Source organism: Typopeltis vanoorti, chromosome 16 (assembly GCF_054136105.1).
Source record: "Typopeltis vanoorti isolate ZY-2024b chromosome 16, IOZ_Tvanoo_1.0, whole genome shotgun sequence".
In the NCBI taxonomy this organism is placed as follows: domain Eukaryota; kingdom Metazoa; phylum Arthropoda; class Arachnida; order Uropygi; family Thelyphonidae; genus Typopeltis; species Typopeltis vanoorti.
This window is the reverse complement of record NC_143564.1, coordinates 15,728,971-15,753,946: the sequence shown is the minus strand read 5'-3', so window position 1 is coordinate 15,753,946 and position 24,976 is coordinate 15,728,971. Positions and strand designations below refer to the sequence as shown.

The 24,976-nt window shown below is 36.6% G+C and overlaps 1 protein-coding gene across 7 annotated transcripts in view; it reads left to right on the top strand.

Moving 5' to 3' along the window:
- Positions 1 to 24,976, top strand: part of LOC150097864 (metallophosphoesterase domain-containing protein 1) — a 215,367-nt gene that overhangs the window by 150,786 nt on the left and 39,605 nt on the right. The window contains exon 6 of one of the 7 annotated variants that reach the window (XR_016549588.1): positions 5,987 to 6,091. The exons of the other annotated variants lie outside the window; for them this stretch is intronic. The gene's annotated coding sequence lies outside the window, so the exon portion shown is untranslated. Of the gene's footprint in view, positions 1 to 5,986; positions 6,092 to 24,976 lie in introns of those variants that run through there. 7 annotated transcript variants of the gene reach the window in all.

The window sequence follows — 24,976 nt, the reverse complement described above, 5'->3', positions numbered from 1 at the left end:
TGCATCACTGCCATAATCCAATGCGATGACTTCACTGTTTGTGCAGTGTCACCCTTGATCTTCAGGTCCTTGTTCACCACCACTCCAGATCTCTTGTCTCCTCACCCTCCTTCAAAATTTCCCCACCAAGTGTATAATTTTCATTCTATTGTTGCCTACAAAATTTCAGAACCTTACACTACAATACTGAATTGACAGTTCCACTCATTTGCCCATTCAAATAATCTATTGAAGTACTCCTATAGGGGTCACATCTATGTGACTTTTCATCATTCTTCTTAACTTTGCATTGTCTGCAAACAGTTTCATGTCTCCAATTAAACCTTCCAGTGTCATTAATATACAAGTTAACGATGGCCCCAAACAAACTTCTGTGGCACTCTGCTAGTGACTTTTCTCAAATTACACTCTCATCTACAACTTGCTGTATATTTGATGACAATCGGTCACAATCCAACTCACTAATCTAGTATCCATTCCCATTTGCTCCAGTTTAATTACTAGCTTTTCTGTGGTAATCTATCAAAAGTCTTCATAAACTCTAAATATACCACTATATATTTATCTCCCTTGTCCAGTTTATTTGTCTCCTTGTTATTGTGCATAAGTAAGTTGGTAACACATGACCTCCTCTTGGTGACTCTCAGTAAATCCATACGTACGTTCACTGAGAATTCTGCTATTATCAACCCATTTCTGTACTGTAGCCCTTAACAACCTCTCCAATCCCTTAACCAACCACAACTGTAGATATATAGTTTAATCTATAATTTGTAGCTTCAGCCTTATTACCACCTTTGTGAAGTGGAAGAATTTTATCTTCCTCCCACTCCTTTGAGTCTTGTGCTGTTGCAAGACTTATTAAACAGGTAAGCCAAAGTTGATGCTAACTCCCTGGAATATTCCCTTAAGACAAGTGGTGACATATCCTCAACTCTGCTATAAATAAAAAAAAAAATCTGCTAATGTCTTTTGTTCCCTCACAGGTAAGGCAAGGCCATTTTAGCCCTGTCTAACTTTTGGTGACTGAGTGGGGCAGTATTCTCCAGTATTAGCCAATCAGAGCTAGCTAGCCCAAGACTGTCACTAATTTTAAGCAGCATCCAGCAAAAAGAGAGACAGTAAACAAGTGCTGCCATCTTGCCGTCCCTAACACAATATATTATTTTTTGGCATAGCGTGGAGTCTATGATCGATTTTCATAAGTTTACAGGATAAAAAACCTGATTTCGGAGAGAAAAAAACCCACTTGCCCATGCCAGAGATAGACTGACTCAGGAAATGATCTAAGAAAGGCATACAAAAAGTTCCTCCAGTCTGACTAGAATTAAACTAATCAGGTCTTTTGTTGGGCAGCCTAGTACTTTGGATGCAAACAAGTCTGCTGTACTGACATTAAGTTGACTTAACTCCTCATATACCTCTTTCTCACTCACCAGTAAGCCATCTTCCATTTTCTTCATACTTGAGCTTCTCATAATTGCACACTGAAGATCATACACTTGATGAATTGCTCACTGAACAGTCAGACTATGTGCCTTGCAACAGTTGCCAATCTACCATTTGCATTATTGACTAATATCATTTTGTCATCATCATTCTTCCTTCTACTTGCCACTTATCAGAAAAACTCTATAGAATTTTTCTTGTCATGGTTTCCTAATTTTTGTTAATACTACAGTTTTGCTGTCCTTATCAACTGAGTCATCTTCTTGGTTTGCTTTACTGATTATTAAGATTATTCATCTTGTGCTGCTTCTATAATACATTTTTCATCCAGATTTTCGTGCTTAATCCCTTTATTCATCCATTTGACACGTTTCTTATCTTTGACATCTTTCAGAATACATTCGCACATTGTTCCTGTTGTTACGGCGTTGTTTTCTTATATATTTTATCCTTATTGCTCTCCTTGTGCTTGCTGAGATCTGGCTTCTAAACTGACTTTCTGGGGCCGTTTCTCCCTTCGAGCTCTGATGAAATTTATATGTTAATGCTGCGCCAGTCAGAACTCTAGGATAGAAATTCTTATCCGAAGAAACTTTCCCAGAATTCAAGTAATACCTTATGTAGATTAAGTAGTTAGGTAGATTGTGTTCTCAATATACAGTCATGGCCTAGACAATCTTAAATTCCCCCTTTTTCCTCTAAACGTAGGTTCGATATTTTCGTGAGTGGTAAAATTCAACCTCTTACTCAGACAAACTCAGGTATACATGGAAAAACACATTTATTATTTATCTAAGAACATTACAATGTAAATAACACATATAATCAAACAAATCAAGGTTAATATTAAAATACAAGTAAAGCAGGGTAATAATAAACAAACAGGCAGGCTATTCAAACACACTCGTGAGAATCTTATGTTCATCTATATCACAATCATGGATTTCTAAATCACTTAAGGAATTGAACAACATAGATCCAAATATAAATTAAATTACACTTTAATAAATATTTCCAATATTTCGGCAACGTCTCGTTGCCATTTTCAAAAGGAACTTACAAAAAGGCACATGCACGCAATCGCTACAACACAGTAAATGAGAATGAAGAGATGAAGCTATTGTTCTCCTAGAAGTCCTGATGGTGTCCTCTAGCGGGCTAAGTAGGTGTTCTTGGCCATTGGGCTGATGTATGCCTCCCAAATTTGGGGCAGTTGCATACAACCAAATTTGTTGAGGCTTGGAGAGTTTCTTAGGGCTGAGGCTGATTCCATAAATAGTCTTTCGAATTTGTATTTGCTATGGTGTGTTATGGAAGAAAGCAGTAACATGGTCTGCAAGACCATGTTACTGCTTTCTTCCATAGCTTTCTTCCACCGTATTCTGTGGCGTGTATCCAGAACATGGTCTGCAAGACCAGAATGGCTGTACTTGTGAAACCCCTCCACAACAAAGATTACTCTAAATCCATTACCATTCCCTACATCCAAGGCACCTTGGAAAAAATTACCAAACTTTTAAAAAAACATGACCTTACCTCCTGTTACAGGCTTACAGAAAATTGGCATCCCTTATCTGCTCCACCAAAGACCAACCATTTCCCCTAGACCTACCTGGTGTATACCAGATCCCTTGCAGTTGTAAACTGTCTTACTTTGGCCAAACAGGCAGGACAGCGAATATCAGAATTTCTGAACACAAGGACTACATCCGGTTTCACAAGTACAGCCATTCTGGTCTTGCAGACCATGCTCTGGATACACGCCGCAGAATACGGTGGAAGAAAGCTACAGTAACACACCGTAGCAAATACAAATTCAAAAGACTATTTATGGAATCAGCCTCAGCCCTGAGAAACTCTCCAATCTTCAACAAATTTGGTTGTATGCGACTGCCCCGAATTTGGGAGGCATACATCAGCAGACTTTCAGCCCAATGGCCAAGAACACCTACTTAGCTTGCTAGAGGGCACCCTCAGGACTTCTAGGAGAACAATAGCTTCATCTCTTCATTCTCATTTACTGTGTTGTAGTGCCTGCGTGCACGTGCCTTTTTGTAAGTTCCTTTTGAAAATGGCAATGAGACATTGCCGAAATATCGGAAATATTTATTAAAGTGTAATTTAATTTATATTCAGATCTACGTTGTTCAATTCCTTAAGTGATTTAGAAATGCATAACAAACGTATAAGCCTGTCTACGAGAATCACAATCATGAATGTCAGTATTAAACTAGATTACTGCTACTAAAAACCCATACACATTAAACTTGGTCTAGACAACTTATGAACGTAGACTACCAGTCCAATTCGATTAACATAACACAGGAAGCTGTCTCAAAAATCGCTCTCTCTTCTTTTCTAAACTCTGTCCATTTTGCACCTTCGTCACCAATAGATAACACACAAAAAAGGAAGAGTTGTACATTACCAACATGTAAATGTTTTCTTGATCCTTCCATCTGTTCTTTGTTATAGGTTGTCCCTGTGTATGATGGATTGTCGCCACATGGGACTCACGTGCTCATCCCGAATTCGCCACCTGTTTCTTCTGGGCTTACGAACCTTTTGCGTCGCGTTTCTAACATGATTTACCTTCAAAGGAATCCTTTGCTGCTTTCTCATCAGTTAGATCTACACCGATGGTCTAAAACTCGAATACTGCCATCATCTCGTACTATATTTTCTTCGACTCGCATCGCTGAGCAACGGGAAACATGCTGCCGCTTTGCCAACTTCACATGTCTTGTCAGTTATCAGACATACTGATCTGCTCGGGAACTTCAAGCAGGAGACCCCACAAGGAGGGCACACGTGACTGGGGAACACCACAAGAACCAGGAGAAAACGTAAAAGGAAGCTAAAAAGAAGGCCTCCCTCAACAATGTGAATCCGTTTTTAAACCCCATTACAGTGCCCTCTTTCCGGGCACTGTAATGGGGTTTAAAAACTCCATTTGCTGTCACTCAGTGACATCACCTCCTTGCTGTACGTGCCTCGCTTTTTTCGGGGAACACGAATTTCTTGCGCCTTCCACGAATGCTTACTCATTGCTCGTTACGTCATCTTTGGTGGTCAAACTGCAACTTTGAACTTTTGTTCGCACGATGATACACGACTTTATACATGGCATATTTTAACTTTGATGTTTATGACAAATTAATATTCCATCTATTTTAGACAATAACCTTAAGCATAGTACAATTTAATATTTATTTCTTACTTTGATTTCATTTTAATTTAAGATTAGACCTCTTCTTTTATATTTTAATTCCTTTTTAAGCAAAGTTAATATCTGCATCTTCACATATTATGTCTGTTTTGCCAAGAGTACAAGTGTGCTTTTGCTTGATATTCTTCTTGTTAAATCTTGAATGGAGCAGTGCTATTCTTGATAGAGCCATCATTCAAGATCTAACACTGTTAAATAACTCTTGGTTAGCGTCTAAGCAGTGTTTATTCTCTTCCCTCCTTAACTCCTCATTCCATGCTATAGCTCCAGACTATCTCCTAAGCTTTTCATAATCACTGGCTTTGTAGTTCCATATATTCTTGCCTCATAGAAGTTTTCTTATGGAAAGCCACTACCCAGGTGATCACTTTGTGGTCATTCTCATCGACTGGAGGGGAATGCGACACTGTCACACTGAGACCCTCGATCCTCATGTGCCCTCTGTTACATACTCTCTAAGATAGTTGTCTCACAAGAACTCGAGAAATTCATTTTCCTTATTCCCAGATGCTGTTTCTTCATTCCACTCCATATCACTATAATTAAAATCACCCATAATGATCATCAGGGCTTGAAAAATTTTCTTCTGGCTCACCAGTCAGGCAGATATCTCAGTCGGATGTTAACCTGGGTATATTCTACCACAGTTGCCTTATATATCATAGTCATGTTCATGTTTAATCCTGAATCTGAATCCTGATCAATTTATAACTTTTGTTAATGCTATTGCTAATTTTTGCTTTGTGTTACTACTAATATTGAAGCAAATAGGTTAACTACTTATGCATTAGCATGTTATTGTTGTGTTTCACTTTAGCACACTGTGAAGAAAACAATTCATGCATTTTATAAGTAATACAGGACCATTTATTATTATTTTTTAGTAATGACTGTTTTTTGATACATCTTGGTTTCTAACATTTATGTTCTTGAATCACTTTTATGGAAAAAAGCAAACAATTTCTTTTAACCATTATAAACAAATGTCAAAAACTTTCGGTATCATAAACTCAGTAAAGTGAAACCTTTATGTTTACAATATATACCATGTTTCTGAATTCTGATTGGCTTCAAAGCATTGTCCATTGGACAGGGCATGTGGTATCACATGACACAGCAGGAATTCAGAAAACATTCAAAAAACATTAAGGTTAGAATCGGTATAAAGAAATATATTGGAAAAATAAATACTTCTTTCTCAATTTGAAAGTTTTAAAATCCCTATTAACCCAATGATGGAATATACAGAATATTGTATCTCTGGGTAAGAAATAAGCTAATTACCACTGTTCATTGCATCTATTTTAGCTTACCTCATGGTATGATTGAGCATTTTATAAAGATAAAATGAAGCATTCATATCCTATCCTCTCATAGATCATATTCGATTAATGACAAAATCAGTAATAATCAACAAAGGATGCATTTGTAATGACCAGCATTCTGTGGTAGATACAGTGAGTAAGGTAAGCATATGACAAACTATTTATGACATAAAATATGAAACAGAATTGGCATTAAATAAATAAAACTGACAACTAATCAAAACTCCTTCTGATTTTTATTTTAACTTATCAACAAAAAAATTCTCACTTATCACAGATGAGCACATTTTTTAAGCCATGATAAATCACCCTTTCCCTGTTCGCTAACCCAGATTGCTTAAACATTTCTTCATTGCTATTCTCCACATTCACTGGCCTACAGCAACATTTGACTAAATATTCCTTCTTCTCAACTTCCATCTTGCACCATATATGTGTGGCTCAAAACTAATGCCGCTATTTTCCTCCCTGTATACCTTATGTAAACATAATTCCTTTGCTATCCTGTGGTGTGTGCCTGAAGGATCTGTTTTAGGGGCCATTGCTTTTTAACCTGTATGTTAATGATATTTAGGAAGCTTTAAATGGGATATTCAGTTGTTTGCAGATGATGCAAAGTGGGAAAGAATTATGAGAAGTAGAGCAGATGTTGTGTTCATACAAGAATTGAATAGACTAAGAACCTTTTTATGTGCACGTGCCAAAAATTTACAAATCCAGTTGCAGATGCGCTGGCACGTGCCAAAAATTTACCATTCGATTTGCTGACGTGCTGGGCAGTTTTTAATAGGGGAAAAATTAATAGAAAATTAATCCAACTTAATTTATTTATTTATAAATTTATAATATATATATTTATTTATAATTTTATAATATATATATTTATTTATAATTTTATAAAAATTATTTATAATTTTATAAATAATATTTTATTTTATTTATAATATTGATTTATATATAAATTTAGACTGTTATTCAGTGTAAAATTGATTATTATAGTATTAAACTGATTTTAATGATACTGGTTTGAAAAAATACGGTAGTGAGAAAAATATTTATGCATTGTACTTTACCATTGAAGTTATCTGAGCAGGGGAAGCAGCAGAAGGATGTCAACTTGTCAGCGAAACACTTACCATATTTATTCGAAAATAACTCGCCCTCACGTATAACTAACACCCCTGATTTTACTTTACGAAAAAAAATACATTAAAACGTTTTGCATATACCTTGCACAATGTTTAAACATGTTCATGTCGAGGGGATAGTTAAAGCTCCCCACGATTGAACAGCACGCCCTTCTCCAACAGCCATTATATACTGTAGATACAAGAAAAACAGTTAGGTTTATTGTATCACCGAATAAGGTACAGAGGCTTTTACAGTCTGTGTAATATATTTCTCAACAAATAGTGCAATTAGAGACAGCTTAAATAAAAACGGTGCTAACTAATGAATCACATATCCCCTCTCACAGAAAATATGCTGTATAGACTTGAGAAAAACCATATGTTGCACTGGAAACACAGTATCTAATTAAAAACTACTGTTCAATTTTTCAGTTATATGAAATAAGTGTTTGTTTTATTGCATTTGAAATTCTCAATGTCATTATGACAGATCACAAAGGCTAACTTCAAATAAAATTCTACCACGAATTGAAACATGCCATATAATGCTTGTGTGAGTTCCCCTGCACGCAAACGCAAACAAGCAACAATAAAAATCAACCAAGAGTTGAAACTTTGTGTGAGTAGCTGACCGGTAATGAGAAGTTCTGTCGGAACGATAAACGACATCCTGTCGTGAATGTGTTAAAACTAAGAAATATATAGGGAATGTTGTTATGACAGTCACAGATGTTATGAAATTCGGTTAAAGAGAATTAGCATTTCAATTCAGAAATTGTCGGATTGCTTTTATCTTTGAGTCATGTGATATTTTGCTAATACCGCATCAATCACATGCACATTTTCATAGCTGCTCTCTCGTGTAAAAAAAAATTTAACTTGTACGTATTGTAACAATTAAAAAAAAAAGATTGAATAATTTATAAGCATATAAAAGGATAACACCTGTAAATCATTGACGTGCCAGCAAAATTCTCAGACATGCCACAGGTTCGCCATCTATGGACTAAGTGAATGAGTACAGGAGTGGGGCATGCCAGTTCAATGTTGCAAAATGTAAGGTTTTAAAATTTGGAAAACAAAGATGGGGTGTAGAATTACTCTTAGTGGGGTTATTGTAGGAGGTGAAGGAAATAAGAGATCTTGGGGTGATGGTGGATAAGGATCTAAAATTCAGAGGACATTTGTCAAAATTGTGAGACACGATGAATTTTGGCAATGATGCAGATGACACTGACTTATAGAAGTAAGGAGATCCTGGTTCCATTGTATAAGGCCTTAATTGGGTCACATATGGCCTACTGTGCATAGATTTAGTCACATAGTTTTCAAAAAGATGTTGGAAAAGGTCCAGAGGCGATTGAATAAGGTAGTTTCTAGTGTCTGGAATGTTGAGTATGAAGAAAGGTTGAGAAGATATAATTTGCAAAGTCTAATGGACAGGAAGAAGAGGGGTGACATCATAGAGTCTTACAAGTTGGTAAGGGATTGTCATAGGATTAATGTTGAAGTGGTTTTTCATAAAATGGTGGGCGATAGAGGGTGTAAGCAAGGGCGTGAGAAGCAGGAATTTTACATGGAGAGTTGTGAATGATTGAAATGCATTTCCCGAGTGTGTGGTGTCTGAAAAGATTGTTTCCTCTTTTCAAAGTCATATGCACCCCCTTTTATGTTCCAAGAATGGTGCAATCAAATTGATGCGTGACCTTCACGTGACTTTTAGCGCATCATTGACTAAGAACTTGGTGCGGTCAGAAGGAGATTTTGTACAATTTGCGTAAAGAAAAGCGTGCGGAACGTGGAAAAATTGCGAAGTGGCCAGAACTAGAGACCAAAGTTTTGAAATGGGCGCAAGAAAATCGGCAAAATGGCATTGCCATTTCAACAAAAATGATTAGTACACATGCAGTCAAAGTAGCCTGTGAGCATAACATTGAAGATTTTTTACCGTTTCATGAAACGCAGTGGACTTTGTATGCGTACATAAACAAAAATCAGTCAAAAAATGCCAAAAGAATATGAAGACAAAATTATTTCTATATTATAAGAAATTAATGATGATAGAGAAGAGTCAGATGACTGACATGGGTTTTGAAAGGTCAGTTTACTATGAAAAATTACCTATTATTTTATCCATTTTGTTTTTAAAATCATACTTTAAAGTTTAGGTTTTTTCCAGAAAATTGTATTAAATTTCTTGGGTGCATCTTATACATAGGAGAGTCTTGTACACCGGAATATATGGTATTTAAGGCACAGTATGATGAGTTACACATGTGGCAAAGGGAGTCTTTGACTCCATGAGGTCTTGGGATAATAACCAACAGCACTCATTCCTTTTTGTCCTCATGAAAAACACCTTACCCATCCATTTCTTTTCTGTCAGGATATTATCCTCATCTAACCACATTTCACTTATTCCACTGATATTTAGGAAATATACTCAGTCAGAGAAACTATTTCGTCTCTCTTATTTTTGATTGCTCCTGGTGTTCATAAATAAACACATTAGTTCACTTTTTGGTCTACGTGTGCCACCTGGTTATTATGATTTCTCCACACCTGCCCATGCCTAATCACCTTTATCACCACTTACCCCATATATCTCTTCAGAATTAACTACTCCTTTACATTGTCATCCCCATTTCTATACTGAACATCCCAATTGTACACATTCACTACCTTTTCCAACATTCGTTTTCCTTATGCCATGCCTTCTTGTCCATCCTGACTTCCCCCACCCTTTTCCTTTTCTCTTATCTTTTCTCACACACTGCTATTACTGTAAATGGAAATAACACTATTTCCATTTACTTACTCTGATCTCTTGCTCACGTCACTCATTGCACCTCCTTCTAGCAACAGTTTTTCATTTTGACTCGCACTAAATTCATTTAAGTAACTCTATCACTTTTATATAAATCCCTCATTCCCTTGAATGCATCCATTTACAAACTGTACTCCCTTCTCCTCACACAGCTCTGTCAACATACGATTGGTTCTCGTTTTTCATCTAAACTCATCACTGTCATACCTTGGCAACACACTGACAACTTTCTTGCCACACTGTTAACCTTCACTCTCCTCAATAACCTCTTGATATCCATTCTCACATTTCCTATATTCAACCAAATCATCTGGTTGAGCATAGCATTCTCCATCCTGGTAAACGGACCTAGTGGACTCTTTCATTAACCATACCTCTAATAATGGAATCTCTATACATCTCTATTCTCAAATCATTCTTCACCTCTTTTTTTCTTGACTTTCTTTCATTCTAGTGTAATTTGGCTGCAATTACAAATACTGTATGAATCATTAATGAAAGAAAGTGGGACTGTAATGTAAAAGAACATATGAAAAGAAACAAATGCAAGGGAAGCAAGCTATGGAAGTACAAAAAAAGTAGGAATGAGGAAATGAAACTGAGAGCAACAGAGAGTGAAAATGCCAGAATGCAAGATCTGACGAACGAGTTGATCAGAAATGAAACAACTTGTTCATCAAACCATGTAAAAGACATTCACAAATGACACTCTGGTATTGATGTGCTATAAATTATTTTACTTTTCGTGTATGGAATTAAAAAGAAAAAAGTCTGAATATCCATGAGATATTCAAGATGTTTTTGGTGAGAACTGTACCAAGTTTGAATACTACTGCTGCAAAAGGCATGTGACAGTACTTTAAATTTTTAATATTATTATGGACTAATTGTGACAAAAACTTATGGAAAGCATATATGTGCATTAAAAATCCTTACATGCTTGATTTTGTTTATTTTATTTTTAACACCATAAAACAGAATTATAGGCCTGCAGTAGGTTAGTTTCATTGGAAGATTGCTTTTTACAGTTCACAAAATACCTAAATACTTACTGCATTGCATCTCTTTGTTAAATATTCACTGAAGATGCACCCATAGTCCCCACTGTCATCTTATCCCACAACATGAGAAAAACCTTTACCTCGTATGTTCTTTGACTGTACTCATACTCTCCTCTTAGGTATAACCCTGATTTCTCTCCCTAACTACCATGAGCTGCAAAATTTTCCTTGCATCTCTACTGTTAGATTCCCTAGGAGTCGTATAAGTTAATTTCAGTTAATACTGATTAATCAAAACAGATTCCCCATACTAAGGCAAGTGATGTGAAGTCATAAGCTTCTACATACAAGTTGCCCCAGTCCTGAAAATACTTCAGGTGCAAACTTTGTTTGCTTACACACTTCTTCAGACAACTTCACTACATGCCTCTCTGGTTGAATCAGTCGATGTTTTCTTCATAGCCAGTGAGTCTCCAAGGTTTGGTTTTTGTTTATGAACTCTTTCTTTCTTTTTTTTTTTTTTTAATATTATTTGTATGCTTGAGTCTTCAGTTCACTTCTGAAGCTGCTCTGTTTGATTATTTTTAAAACTTTCTTACACACCCTTCTTTTCGATGTAATATTCAATTTCATTCTGTTCAAAACTAACTGGTGGTCACTTTCTTTTTTTGTATCCCTGTATGCTATGCCCTGAACCAGTGTCAAGATATTGCTATCAACATTAATAGTTAATGGCTTTTTTTTTATTTCTTGTATCTTCTCTCCATGTGAATTTGTGCACATCTTTATCTTGCAACATGATGTTAGTAATGACTTGTCCAGGAACAGAAATCCAGCATAACATATAGCTGTATCCTACTCTGCTGCTTAGATCTCCAAAAAGGAGATCTAAGCTACAGATCTGACCAACTTTTCCTATACAATGTTATAGAGGGGACAAGGGATTTGAGAGTATTGCATCTGATAATAGTATCAGAAGATATAACCAAGGTAGGCATTCTTCCTTCAGTTGTGGAGAGTGACAATACAGTCTTGTTCTGGGAATTTTCTGTAAAGAAAATGTTTATGCTGAACTATAAAGCTGGTAATTATTGACTGACTTATGATTCATCTGGGATCAGTGCCATGGCTTGAGAAGCTATAAGGAAAGAATGTCAGTAATGCATAGGAAGTGGTCAGAGATTGTTTGAGAGAAGCAGTATTAGACTGCATACCCAAAGTCAGAAAGATAAACCAAGTGGAAATTAAGTGGATGAGTAGAGATATAAAGCAAGAGCTGCAAAAAAAAAAAAAAAAAAAAAAAAAAAGAGAGAAGAAAAGAAAAACACTGTGGAGGAAATATAAAGAAAAAGGTGGTCAGTATACTCATGAGTAGTAAAAAGTGCAAGCAAGAAGGGTCTCTAGCTTGGTAAGAAAGGCCAAATCTGATTATAAGAGAAAATTAGCTAAGCAGGCCAAAGAAAACTCAAAAAAGTTTTTTTTGTTATGTAACAAGTAAGAGGAAAAATTACTATGATAGGGACTTGAAACAATTCTTGTAGTAGGAAGGTAACAGAGGCAAAAGAAATAGTTCAGTTGCTGAGTGATCATTTTGTAAAGTTGTATCATCCAGTAGAGATTTTGTACTTGCTGATGTGACAAAGATGCTTATCATAATTGAGGAACAAGAGGGTATTCAGTATATTGAAAGTATGAATGTGAACACAGAGTGGTACTGGATGGCTTGGCTGATGTACTATGTGAATGTGCAAGAGTATTGGTATTGCCTCTGAAGTTGTTCAGTCTAAGTCTCAGATCTGGCGTGGTTCCAGGGATTGTAATCAAGGTAAGATAGTTCCAGTGTATAAAGGTAGCTCCAAGAGCAAACCAGACCAATTAATGTATCAGGAGTGGTTGTTAAACTAGTAGTAACTTATAGTAACTTATTCACATTTTATAATAAAGTGGCAGCAGAATTGGGTAATAAAAATGCCTACACCACAATGCTGCTGGACTTTGCAAAGGCATTTGACAGAATACCACATGGAAAACTATTACAAAAGTTGGGACAAATGGGAATGGATATGAAGCTAGTAGCATGGATATGGGAAGTGGCTGACAGAGAGATAGATACCAGAGAGTAGCGTATGGTGGAGTGGAATCTAGAAGAATGAGGGTGACTAGTAGAGTACCTCAGGGTTCTGTACCAAGGCCACTACTCTTTAATTATATTAGTGATATAGGGAAAGATTTAAGAGGGAATATTCAGTTTTGCTGATGATGCAAAACTGGGGAGAGCAATAGTTGATAAAGGTGATGTAGGTCTCCTGCAGGATGATTTAAGTAAATTGGGATTGTGGGCAAAGGATAATGATTGTCAATTTAATGTTGCAAAATGTAAGGTTATGCTCTTCTGGTTGAAAAGGTTGCATACGGTGTATCATATTGATGGACTGGATTCCAAGAAATTGGGATTGTGGACAAAGGATAATGATTGTCAATTTAATATTGCAAAATGTAAGGTTATGCTCTTCTGGTTGAAAAGGTTTCATACGGTATATCATATTGATGGTACTGGATTCCACGAAATTGGTGAAGCTAGAGACTTGGAGATAATGATGGACAGAGAGTTGAAGTTCAGAGGACATATTGCAAAAGATGGTAAAATAGCTCAAAGGATTACTTGGATGTTGAAAAACATTGTAACGAGTAAATATAGGGAAGTTATTATTGCTAGGTGTCAGTGCCATAAACATTGTTGAGTCAGCCTGCCGTGTGGTGTTGAGTTGTGTGCATTAGAACTCATGTAACGCACAGTATTCTTATTGCATGTTTGTGCCATTCTGCGATTTCACCATGAACACGAAATTAGAACAAAGGGCAAATGTAAAATTTTGCATAAAACTGGGAAATCTGCCACAGAGACCTTCAAATTACTTCGCAAGGCATATGAAAATGAAGCCATGAGCTATATACTCAGTGTTTTCAGTGGCACTCTCATTTTAAGAAGGATAGAACCACCTTGTGGAAACGACGAAAACCTGGAATGACCATCTACCAGCACGACCCATGAAAATGTCGAAAAAATTCAACAGATCATCCATGCAGATCGACACATTACCATCCAGGGAGTTGCTGGCAGAGTTGGGATTTCTAAACAATCATCACAAGAGATTTAAGCATGCACCGCATCACTGCCAAGTTAGGTCTCCCAATCTCTTGACTTCTGATCAGAAGGAGCACCTTGTGAACGTGTCAAGATCTTCACCCAAATGGCATTGATGATCCAACCTTCATCTCAAGGGTCATCACAGGGGACCAGACTTGTGTTTATGGGTACGACCTGGAGGCAAAATGGCAATTGTCATAGTGGAAGAGTCCACATTCCCCAGGAGCGAAGAAGGCTAGCAAATCAGGAGTGTGACAAAGAGCATGTCGATTGTTTTTGTGGCATTAAGGGGATTGTGCACTGAGAATTTGTCCCACCTAATCAGACGGTCGATGCTGAAATTTACTACAATATTTTAAGGTGGTTAAGAGAAGACGTTCATTGCAAAAGTCCAGAACTAGGGCGAAGCTGCAACTGGCTCCTCCATTATGACAATGCTCCCTTCCACAGTACCTTAAATATGCGAGAGTTTCTGAAAGCCATGGTGGTTGTTCCACTTCCTCCTTACCAGATTTAGCCCCTTGTGACCACTTTTTGCTTCCAGAAATGAAATTGAAGGGGGCACTAGTTCGACACCGTTAAGGAGATCCAAGACGAATTGCAAGTGGTGCTTGATATCCTTCAACAAAAAGACTTCCAGGAAGCCTTTGGAACATGGTGAAAGTGAGAATTGCTGCGTGAACTTGGAAGGGGACTACTTTGATGGGGATTTAGTCCAAATTTAAATTGAGTGAGTTGTAAAGATTTTATTAGCCTAGTCTAGTTTCTTTTTGATAACACCTCATATAAGGCTAGGATTTGGCTGCATCTTTACCACTGTGCACAGATTTAGTCACCTGGATTTCTTGGTGACCAGGAAGTGGTAGAGAGGATTTAGAGATAAGTGTTTAAGCTGGTGACAGGTCTCTGGAATGCTCTCTATGAGGATAGCTGGAAGGTTTGTGGGTTACAAAGATTAGTTAATAGGCAATAAAGAGCGGACATGACAGAAACTTTTTAAAAAAAAAATTGATGCAAAGGAAATTTTTCAACATATGACAAATACTCAGAGAATAAGATGACATCTGTGGAACTTGTGTAAGAGTGTGGTTAGTGGATGTATGCAGACCAGGTTTTTTGCATGGAGAATGTTGAATGATTGACTAAGGTAGTTTCTGACCTCTGGAATGTTGAGTATGAGGAAAGATTGAGAAGATGTAATTTGCAGAGTCTGGTGGACAGGAGGAAGAGGGGAGATATGATCGAGACCTACAAGTTGGTAAGGGGTTGTTATAGGACAGGCGTGTTCAACCTGTCGATCGTGGAGCGATTTTTGGTCAATCTCTTGTGTATTCCTCCTTACTTACAAATTTAATTAAAACTGAAAACAATGTTTTATTTAGGATTATTTTGTATTATTTTTAATTTGCTTTAAGTGTATTGCTATTGTTTATTTATTTTTCTTTAAAATTGTCAAATCAGTCATTTTCTTTTGAGTCCGGGTAAATGAATTAATTTGCAGTGGAAGTCAATGCAAGCGGAGTGAATATGATTATAAGCAAAGTGTAAAAACTCGATTGTAGCTTAAATATTAAATATTCCAAGCACATTACATCGATTTTTTACTTAGGTTAAGTCCCATGTGAATATTGTAAAAAAATAAACTTTGTTTGTCTCAGTATAGTTTGTATTAGATGTTTTTGTAAATAACTCTTTTGAAGCTAACTGTATATACTGCTTTAATAAGAATATGTTAGCGTGTTAAAAACAAAGGCAATGTTTTTGTCGCCGAAGCTGTACATGGGCATTAGAAAGATCATTATTGAAACTTGTATCTATGAAAAAGGCTTGCAGGCTCTAAATGTAAACATCTCCGAAGTCAGTCAGAAAGAGTTCAAACAACTTTCTGATGGCCGGCAACTTACAATCAAAAGAAAGCAGAGGAGAACAAAAGGCATGCCGAACTTGAAACTTAAGATAATTTATAATTTGATAAAATACATTACTAGTAAATATGGCTCCAGTACGAAGGAAAATGGCGGCCAGTAATGATGGTTTGCCATCTTCTTTCAAGAACGGTAATATAAAGGAGACGATTCAGTGTACTATCTGCGAAATGTACGCTTTGCGGAGTGTGGTTAGATGATAATAAAGGAGTGAATGTGTATAGAAAATGTAGGGAGAATGAGGAATTGAAGTGTATTTCTGATCGTGAGTGTGATATTTTTGTCAAACTTCAGAATGAAGAAAATAGGGATATGACAAGAAACGGCGAGGTTGTACCAGAGAATTGTGAGAGTGTCAATGTAGAAAGTGTGAATGATAGTATTAATGGTTTTACAGAGAATAAAAAAGATGAGATAGATGCAATGAGTGAGATCGCGTTGTTAAATGGTGCAATACAAAGGGCAAAACAGTAGCTAGAGCGTATGAGCAAAAGTCGACTGAATGAACCAGCCAATAATAAAAAGTATGACAGGAAAAATAGGCATATGAGTGTGAACATGAACAAAATGAAGGATAGAGTGCTGTATGGAGACTCGTTAGTACGAGGTGTGTTAGTAGAGGATTTGACAAAATCGTACCAACCTGGTGCGACCATAAAGGATGTAACTGAGTCTATTAGAGAGCAAAAAGAAAGAGTGAAAGAAATGATTGTTGTGGCAGGTACGAATGATTTGAAAGGAGATAAAATGGAAATGATAGAAGACCTGAATGAATTGTTTGAGGTAGCAAAAGAAAAGAGTGAGAGAGTTAGAATGATTAGTCTTTTGCCACGGTATGACAGTGAAATGTTTAAAAGGAGGGCCAAAATTGCGAATGACTTTATGCGTGGGTTATGTATGACGAGTGGTGTGGAATTTGTGGACGTGTGGAGCGAGTTTGATGGGTGAAAGGATCTGTATAAGATGGATGGCTTGCATTTGAATGGTTACGGTATAAGGAGACTTGAGAAAGTGTTGCTGAATGTAGTGGATATGCCAATTCAGGGAAACTAGATTTGTTAAGGGGGGGATAGATATACAGTCCTTAGGGAGGCAGTTGAATGTAAGAATGAATATAATATGCCCGAGCAAATAAGGACAACAAACAGAGTGGGATAGTTAATATAAGCCATCAAGGTAGGGTTGGGGCTAATGGGGGTCTTAAATTCATGTACACTAATACTAGGAGTAATTGGAACAAGAAGGAAGAGTTTTTGGCCATGGTTGGCACTTCCAGAGCACAGGTTATTGGTATTAGTGAATCATGGCTGACTGTAGATGATATGCCTAGTGGGATTGAATGTGATGGATATAATGTGTTCAGAAATGACAGGGAGAATAAAATAGGGGGAGGAGTATTGTTGATGATAGCTGATGAGCTACAGCCAAGGAGAATAAAAGTTGAATTGCAGGATAGAGAAAAGAGCACATTTGAGGCCATTTTGGTGTGAGATTGTGGCTAGCAGAACTAAATATACAATTGGGTGCTGCTATAGACCAGGTGATTGAAAAGATGGTGGTGACATATGCACAAGCAAATAGAAGAAATGAGTGGAAGGAGGGTAATTATTATGGGAGATTTCAACTATGGTCACATTGATTGGAGTGAGGAGAGGACACACGGGAGGAAGGAATTGGATTTTATGCGGTTATTAAGGAATAACTATCTGCAACAGCATGTAATGGAAAATACTAGGGATCAGAGAGTGCTTGACCTAGTAATTACATCTGAGGATTTGGCTGTAACAAATATGACCACATTGCCACCAATTGGTGAGAGTGATCATAGGGTCTTGACTTGGGAGGTTGCTAAAGGTGTGGAATTTTCAAATAAGACAGGATACATGTGAAATTATCAGGCTGGAAAGTATGACAAGCTCAGGAGTTTCATTGGTTCAGTGCCATGGCATGTACAACTGCAAGGACTAGAAGTTGATAGTGCATGGGAGACAGTTAAGAAGTGTTTGCATGAAGCAATGGCTGACTGTATACCTAGAGTCCGAATAATGAATCAAGTAGGGGTTAAATGGATGAATAACATCATTAAGCTTGAGCTGCAAAAAAAAGAAACAACTATGGAGGGAATTTAAGGAGAAAGGTGACCGGCAGGCACATGAATGGTATAAAGAGCAGACCAGAAGGGTAATGAGTGTGGTAAGAAAAGCAAAAAAGGATTACGAAAGAACACTGGCCATTCAGGCTAAAGAGAATCCTAAACAATTTTTTAGATATGTAGCAAGTAAAACGAAAAATGTACATGGCAGAATGATTTTAAAGAATGCCGATGGTAGGGAGGTAACCGAATCAGTTGATATAGTTGAATTACTGAACGAGCACTTTGCAAGAATATATCTTCCAGGTGGTGACATTGCAGAAACGAATAAACCAGTAGATTATACGGGAATTGTGGTGAATGAAGTGGAGGTGAGTAGTCTATTGCATAACCTCAATGTCAATACATCCGTGGGATTGGATGGTATACCAGCTTGTGTCATACGAGAAGCAGCTAAAGAATTGGTCAGTACCCTTGACCATTTTGTTTAATTTGAGTCTCGAGTCTGGGTTCGTTCTGAGGGGGTGGAAAGAGGGGAAAATAGTTCCACTGCATAAAGGTGGTTCCAAGACTGCTGTTGTGAATTACCGACCGATTAGCATATCAGGAATCATGGTCAAGGTCTTAGAGAAATTAGTCAAGAAAAGAATACAGGATTGGATAGATGAAAATGGGATATTGTATGGGGGACAACATGGTTTTGTGAAGGATAGATCATGCCTCAGTAACTTGCTCACGTTTTATAACACATTGACGGCAGAACTTAATAAGGTAATGGGTTTACAGTGATACTACTGGACCTTGCCAAGGCCTTTGATAGGATACCACATGGAACCCTAATCAGTAAACTGGAGCAGATGGGGATAGATATAGGGTTGGTGAGATGGATAGGAGGGTGGTTGAAGGAGAGATACCAGAGAGTGGTTTATTCAGGAGTGGAGTCTAAAAGACAGCTTGTGACCAGTGCTGTGCCACAGGGCTCTGTTCTTGGACCACTGCTTTTCAGTTTGTTCATCAATGATATAGGAAAGGATTTGAGAGGAAGTGTTCACTGTTTGCTGATGAAGTTGGGTAGAGCAATTGTGAGTGCACAGGATGTCAAAATTTTACAGGATGATTTGGATAGTTTGGAGGACTGGGCTAGGAAAAATGGATGTCAATTTAATGTGGCCAAGTGTAAGGTTATGCACTTTGCGGTGAAAAGAATAGCAGCAGTATATCGCATTGGTGGAACTGTACTCCAGGAGATTGATGAGGCCAGGGATTTGGGAGTGTTGGTGGATAGGGAGTTGAAGTTTAGGGTGCACATTGCAAAAGTGACTAAATCAGCTCACCAAATCACTTGGCTTCTGAAAAATACTTTAACATGCAGAGACAAACAAGTTGTTGTTCCTCTGTATCGAGCCTTGATAAGATCCCATCTGGACTACTGTGCCCAGTTATGGGCACCAGGGTTTCTTCGTGATGGGGAGGAAGTGGAGAGGATCCAGAGACGAGTGACCAAGATGATAGCAGGTCTGTGGAATGAACCTTATGAGAATAGGTTGAAGATTTGTGTGTTGCAGAGATTGGACGATAGGTGAAAGAGGGGTGATATGATTGAGACATTCATATTACTGAAGGGTTTCTATAAGATAGATCCAGAAGATATTTTTGAAAATATGGCTGGTGGTGGGAAGACTAGGGGCCATGCATTGAAGCTGGGCAAGAGCCTGGTCGACAAGGGTTTTAGAGCTAGGTTTTTTACTTGGAGAGTGGTGAATGAGAGCAATAAGCTTCCAGAGGCTGTTGTGGGTGCTACAACCGTGAATGAGTTCAAGGCAAGGTATGATAGATACTGTGTCAATGTCGAATAGTTGTTCTTGACATGATGTTAGTGTCTCCCTCGATGAGTCTGTCGACTCCTTGGAGTTGCCCAGAACAATAATAATAATAATAAGATGAAAGACTCATACCGATTCTTTGGGGGTTGCTAAACTTTATGCGAGGTCACAGAGGAGGCCTAATAAAAAGGGGGCCGTCTGTCAGAGAGGGGGTCACCCAGTCCAGAGTCGCTATCAGAGAGACTGCCCGGATCCACGTTGCTCGAGAGAGGAGTTTCCCGCTAGAGAGAGAGAGACTACTTCTAGGCCACAGACAAGGTTTCAAATTGCCGAAAGGAAGAGTTCCAATTGCCGGAGTAAAGTTTCCAGGCCAGGTTAATGTCAGACATTCACCAGTGTGTTGCGTTTTCATTTCGATTTGTTGAATCAAACGACTTCACTGATATTGCTCAGTTAATGGTATTTATTCGCATGGTATTTCAAGATTATTCAAGTAAAGAAGAACTTTTGAAAATTATACCATTATTGGGAAGGACTAGGGGAGAAGACATTTTTTTCAGCATTTGATGAATTTGTGAAATAACACAAACTTCCGCTTTTTAAACTTGTGCCTGCTCATGCAATGATAGGTAATAAATCAGGCTTCATTTCATTATGTAAAAACAATGACAAATATCCAGATTTTTTAACGTACCACTGTGTTATTCACCAACAAGTACTGTGTAGTAAAAGATTAAACACAAAAGATGTTTTGGATATTATGTAAAATTGTAAATTCTGTTAGAGGAAAAGCCCTGCAACGGCAATTATTTAAATTACAGGCAGATGATGATAGGGAACTTCTGTTGTACAGTAATGTTCGCTGGCTCAGCAGAAGTCAATTTTTAGAAAGATTTCTTGTATTAATTAACGATATAAAAATTTTTCTTGATGAAAAAGGATATATTTATCCACAATTGAGTGATAAAAGATGGTTGTTACACTTATCATTTTTAGTAGATTTCTTTACGAAATGAAGCAATTTAAATTTAGAGTTACCAGGTAGAGATAAAAATTTAATTGATATGTTAAGTTCAATAAACATTTTCCAACAATACTTACTTTTATTAAAGAAAAATATAAATGACTGCAAATTTAGACATCTCCCATATATATTAAAATTTTTTGAACAAAATCAAGAAATGCTTCGCTGTGATTTAAAAGAATTTATTCGTGAAATAGAATTAGTTGAGGAAGATGAGGAATAAATTCAAGATTTAAAGATTTTAATGAAACTGAAATCATTGTATCTTTTATCAATAGTCCATTTCAAGAAAACTTGAACATCACAGAAATTTCAAATAAAATTAGTGGGCTGTTTGATATAAACCAAGCAGAAGTAGAACTTGAGATGATAAACATTCAGAATAGTTTACATTTAAAATCAATAAACAATGAAGTCATTTGGAAGTATGTACATAAAAAATTACCAATATTAACTAATATTGAGGGAAAAATTGTCGTGTTTCGGATCGACATACTTGTCAGAATCCGCTTTATCAAATATGACCATCATAAAAAATCAATTAAGAAACCAAATTACAAATGATCATTTGGATGATTTTCTGCGATTGGCCACTTCTTCATATCAACTTGACTATGAAAATATTTCAAGATCCAAACAATGCCAAATTTCACGTTAACTTTTTTTTTTTTTTTTAATCAACCAACATTTCCTATAACTTGTGAGTTTGCAATCAATCTGTTGTTTTTTTCCTAACTTTGGTTTTCCAAAATCGAGAAATAAATATTTTATTCCAATATATTTGTTTGTTTTTGTTGTATTAAAATGTATTATAAATAAATTGATAAATATAAATAAATAAATATAAATAATGTGATAAATAAATTTTTAAATATGCAAATAAAGTTTTTAGTTGTTTATTTGTGCATAATCAGATATCAGGTTGGGGGAACATGATCTATAAAAGCGAGTAGATCGTCGAATAACTTTTTATAGAAAAGTAGCTCACGTAGTATAAAAGGTTGAACACCACTGTTATAGGATCAATGCCGGAGAAGTTCTACTGAAAATAGTGGGAGATCAGGGGAGAACCAGAGTTCATCCCTGGAAACTGTATAAAGAGGGTGTGAGTAGGGGAGTGAGGGGTAGGTTTTTTTTCTTTCAGAGTTGTAAATGATTGTAATGCCTTGCCTGAGAGCGTGGTGTCTGCAGGGAGTTTGAGTGTGTTTAAGACACGTTATGATGAGATGTGTGTGTGATAAAAGGGCCTCCCAGATGAGTCTTTGAATCCATGAGGTCTTGGGGTAATAATAATAATGATTGTCAATATTAGTTGCGAGTTTCCTGACAGTGAATGAGTTTAACGAGAAGTAATGATATGTTTTATGTGTATAATAATTAAAAATCTCCCATGAGGAGTTTCTGTGGAGATTCCTTATAATGATAATAATTATGAGAAAATGTTATTGGAAGTTGTTTTCCATTTGGTTATACTATAATTTAAAGATGCCAAGAAATTATGTTTTTGGTTTAATCCTTTATCAAAGTGTAAGCAAACAAAGTTTGCACCTGAAGTAATTTCATGACTGGACAACTCGTGTATAGAAGCTAATGACTTCACATCACTTGCCTTAGTATCCCATAATGCAAAGCACATATACTTATGGACTTGTATGATGCTATGGATTATGGGAAGGGTCACTACTCGGAGCAGTTTTGACCTTTATTGAGGTCTCATCAGTGGGAGCCTGATCCAGAAGTGATACCAAGGTTTTTATTGTATAACGAAACCTGTGGAGCATTCATGACTACACATACACATGTAACCACATTAATAAGATTTTAATACATAAATATTTCATCCTAAGTATCATAGGACTTCTTCAGTACAGTTAATTCAAACAATACTAGGAATCACATACACTTAGGGTGCATGCTTGCAAAGGAATCCTTCTATGCATGCAGTGGCATTATAGAATTAAAATATATCTGGAAAAAAAAAAGATTACATTAAAATAAGATAACATATATAAAAAAAATTATTTTACACAATTTCTCTCTCTCTCTCTCTCGGATCTCCTCATGTCTAAGGACTCATGACCTTCCTGATGATGCTTTGCCATTTCTTTCTTTCCTGTGCTTCTCTTATTGCTTGTTCTAGTTTAAGTCCAGTTATTCTTGATATTTGGTCAATCCACCTGTAGGGTGGTTTCCTCTTTTTCTTTTCCCACACGGTTTACCCTGGATGATTTTTCCAGGCAGTTGCCTTCCCTTCTACATGTGTCCAAAATATTGCACTGTTCTCTTGTCAATTATGTTTATAAGTCGTGTGGGTATTCAGTTCTTCTAGGATACTTTTGTTTGTTCGTTTTTCTGCCCAAGACACTCTTAACAATCTTCTCCCCCACCAGAGCTCAAACGCCTAAATTCTTCTTATTCTTATTCTACGTTTTGATAAAACATGGTTAGCTACGTGCTAGAATCTCTTTTTTAAAAAAAGTGCAGACACGATAATCTCATTCCAACTTTTGCAAAACTGAAAGAAGTCATCAAATCTCCAGGTGTGCATAAAATATATCAGAAAGCAAGCCTTTATTACTACTCGATCAATTACAAGTTTCTAAGCATGAATTGGCAACAAATAATTTAAAAATTACGGAACTAGAAACAGACTTATCAAATACGTTAAATCAAGATCTGCTACAATTGATTATTATTGTCTCAAAGAATTCGGGGAAAAAGCTTTTGATAAAAGCAATAGTAATCTTCATAATAAATACCTTAATCTGCTAAATCAATCAAAAAAGATCACTAACAAATTACCAATGGAAAAATGGGTAGTCAATTTATCTAACTGTCCACTAACAACAGACGAATTAAATGTTCTAGCAAGGGGTCATAAATTTGCGATTACACCCAAGTGTTTCCCATATTTAGATTTCATACATAACATAGAGAGAAACATCTGCCATCTTTCCAGTACTGAAGCCAACAGACTTCGTTTCGAGGTAGCAAAAGTAATCTACAATGTCAAACTTTCAGGTTTAAACATCCCACCATCAGAATTGAAAGCTCTTACATCCTTAAGACGTAATAAAAATATAATCATTACCAGAGCTGACAAAGGAAATACCACTTTGGTTCTTGATACCAATTCATGTGACCAAAAAATTAATTTATTATTCTGAGATCGTAATACTTACGCCAAACTAGATTATGATCCTACAAAACATCAACTCAGGAAATTAAACAAGTTACTTGAAACCTCCTCCTTAGATGAAGAAACAATTAAAAAACTCAAGACATACCATGCTAGACCTCCAAGACATTGTCTCCCTCTTCACGAACATTCCCCACAAAGAAACAGTAGAATTATTAACTCAAAAATTTCCTTCTGATATAGTTGAATTATTCAAATATTTTATTACATCCGGTTACTTCACCTGAAGGTTTACCTAAGCTTCACAAAATTAATGTTCCTCTCAGACCCGTCGTAGATTCTATTAGCAGTCGAACTTACAAGTTATCAAGATTCTTATCTAACCTTCTCCATCCTCACATAGACCACTCAGCCTCTTCAATCAAAAATTCCACAGAGTTTCATGCAAAAATAAAAGACATTCAACTGTTAAAAACTGACTTGTTAATTAGCTTCGACATTGTCTCCCTCTTCACGAACATTCCCCACAAAGAAACAGTAGAATTATTAACTCAAAAATTTCCTTCTGATATAGTTGAATTATTCAAATATTTTATTACACCCGGTTACTTCACCTGGAAAGATCAAATTTACAAGCAGTAAGAAGGAACAGCAATGGAATCTCCTTTATCACCAAACTTAGCAAACCTGTTTCTAGAACACCTTGTTCTAGAAACAGGTTTGCAGTCGAACTTACAAGTTATCAAGATTCTTATCTAACCTTCTCCATCCTCACATAGACCACTCAGCCTCTTCAATCAAAAATTCCACAGAGTTTCATGCAAAAATAAAAGACATTCAACTGTTAAAAACTGACTTGTTAAT